The following is a 2965-nucleotide window of genomic DNA, read 5'->3' as shown; positions in this document are numbered from 1 at the left end:
AATTATGGGCGGGGCTTATACACTGAAAGCACGCGCTGTAGCTAAACAAAACATGCCGATACATTTTCCACCAGCGTAATAATCCGGTATTTTATGAATGAAAGCGGATCTGATAGACAGAACAGCCGAAAGTTATTTTTATGGGCGGAACTTCACATAAAATAGGACACAAGAAAAATAAGATGCATTGTATAAATCTTTAGTAAAAACCGTGTTAGAATCGAAGTAATTCGTGTACGTTATAGTTTGTTGTCTAATAACCCACGGCCGGAAGTTTAGATGCGTGGTTTCAAATCACGAGTGCGAATCACTCGTGCTTCGCACTCGTGATTTAATCCCTACCCATCTAAACTTCCGGCCGTGGGTTATTCGACAACAAACTAGAACGTACACGAATTATTTCTTAAACATAAACAAAGATGCATACACATATTGCGTTATCCGAGATTTAAAAGCGAGACCTTTTAAATAAAATCTAACGCTCTACTATTTCTGCTGTCGAAACAATGTAAGTAACCACCGATCCGCGTGCTGAGAAAGCCGGACTTAAAGCGATCTTTTCACGGTTTGATAAATTGACAAAATTGAAAAAAGTTGTTTCAGATTCGCAAATTTTCGTTTTATCTATCTTTGTATACTGCCAACCGCTCTTTCGAGCATTATAGGCAGTCCGTTCCCTGGGAAGAACCAATGCTAGGTGTCTATGGAGGAGATAATGAGAACCCACGAACTCCCGATCGCTAGGCGGACACCTCATCCACTACACCACCGCGATCCTTTTAGTTATGATATTTGTGAGGAAACAGTATTACTGAACATTTACCTTAGTCCAATATAGCCATTATATGTATCTTTTGACGATTTGAAAACCTAAAAAATATAAAGCGTTGCAACGCAAAACGATTGCATAATTTAGAGAGATCTGTTGTTGTCGTTTAAATTTACGAAACTACGAATATTGCTTGTATAATGTATAAAATACTTACATGTGTATACACGGCGGAATAGCCGAGAGGGCTAATGCGTTTTCATTTCAGACTAACTCCAGAACTCCGGGGGTCACTGGTTCGAGCCCTGGTACCGGCTACTTTTTAAAATTTTATTCTTGATTTTTTACTGGAGCTTTTAAGATCCAATTTTTACATTTATCAATATAAAGCATTTAATGACAAACTTCAAAATATGCCAAAATCTGTGAAAAGGCCACTTTAATACATGTGCGTAAAGTAGTTACCAGATAAGGCTGTGCAGTCAAGGACGACTCTTTCCACATTTACTTGTTTTTGTTTGGAATGTAGTTTTTATGAACGAAAAATACAATAAAAGCGAGTAAAATTTCGTCGTTGATAAGCCTTTGCGGAAAACACATGCATTAAGCCCCTATTTTTAAGAGCGAGACTCATATTATTCTGCTCATCTTTTATAATTTCGAGTGATGGGAAAGTAATAACTAGATTACTGTCAGCAGCATGTCGGACCCTTCAAATTGCTTGAAGAGTGAAGAAGTGACTTTCCGGACAAGGTCTATAATGACCAGAATTGACTTTCGAATTTACAATTTGCGCACCCCGTGACACATATAAACATGACATGGGCGATAGTCGACAATATATAAACTATTGTATGACATTTTTGAAAGGTCATATTACATAAATGCTTGTCTTGCATAAGTGTAGGGTGTTAGTGCATTTTGGAGGGCCATTGTTAATAAACGCTTGTATTGCATTCTTGAGGAAAATACTTTATATACACGTGTAAAGCATCATTGGAAGATTACAGTATGTAAATACATGAATTGCATTCTTGTAGGGCGCTAGAACATTTAAGAGGTCGGCATTTCATAAACACATGTATTGCTATCTTGTAGGGAGCAATTGAAGTTTGTGGGCGATAGTAAATACACACTTGTATTGGGTTCTTGGTCGGCGACAGAATATGAACTCTTGTAATGCAAGCTTGTAGAGTTCTAATACAGTTTAAAGGGCGGCATGGTATCAACACATGTATTGCATGCTTGTAGGGTGCTAGTACAGTTTAAAGGGCGGCATGATATCAACACATGTATTGCAGTCTTTTAGGGACGCTGTTGCAATGTGGAGGGGAATCGACGTCGCGCCTTATTCTCAACAACGCTAGTGCATTCTGGTCAATCTGCAGATTTAAATACGTTTGACAATATGTGAATAATGTCTATAACAAGTCTTTACAATAAAGCAATCGCCAACCGCAGATTCTCCACTGCCGTCTACGTCTAGGTTGTAGCATATTGAATTATGAGTTACGCCGTAGTTACATCATTAATAGTTGTGTTTGCTGCTGTTGTGCAGAAGAAACGCAATCCCACTACTTCGTGCAGATGTTCTCGGATATTGTTGCTCAAAACGTAATACTACAAGTAACAGCGATGCTTTTCTAATAAAGCTGAAGTCAACCGATGTTTGCATTAAGACGGAAAAAACGACGGTTAGTGAGCATTATTGTTATTTTCTACTTACTTAAACATTTACACATTTTCGGTAAACTTCAATCTACTATAAAGTTAATTTAGTTTTTCTAAGCTAATGTTTGACTACGGTAAAAGTTAAACTATGAATGACAGCTGTGCAGTGACAGCATTTTTGCCTTTTCACTATGATTTTAAATAGCCACTGTAATGCGCGATAACGGGACGTTTTCCAAATATGCAAACATTGCAGCGCTTATAAATAAACATTACCAAAAACAATAATGGACATTATATAGTTACCGATCAGATTTGGAACTTTCTGCTAGAGAAATAAAACAGCTGTAACTTTATTATAGCATCATATTCTGACAACAGGTATACAGGCGGTACTTATGGAATTATTATTCTCGTCTTAAAACCATGTTTATATATCAGATATATGTTTAAATAGACACTCATTAATGTAGATTTTCAAGAAATGATAAAATCAAAATTAATATGAACATGCAAAATTGCTTC

This window comes from Dreissena polymorpha, chromosome 13 (assembly GCF_020536995.1).
Source record: "Dreissena polymorpha isolate Duluth1 chromosome 13, UMN_Dpol_1.0, whole genome shotgun sequence".
Lineage (NCBI taxonomy): Eukaryota > Metazoa > Mollusca > Bivalvia > Myida > Dreissenidae > Dreissena > Dreissena polymorpha.
This window is presented reverse-complemented; position numbering follows the sequence as displayed.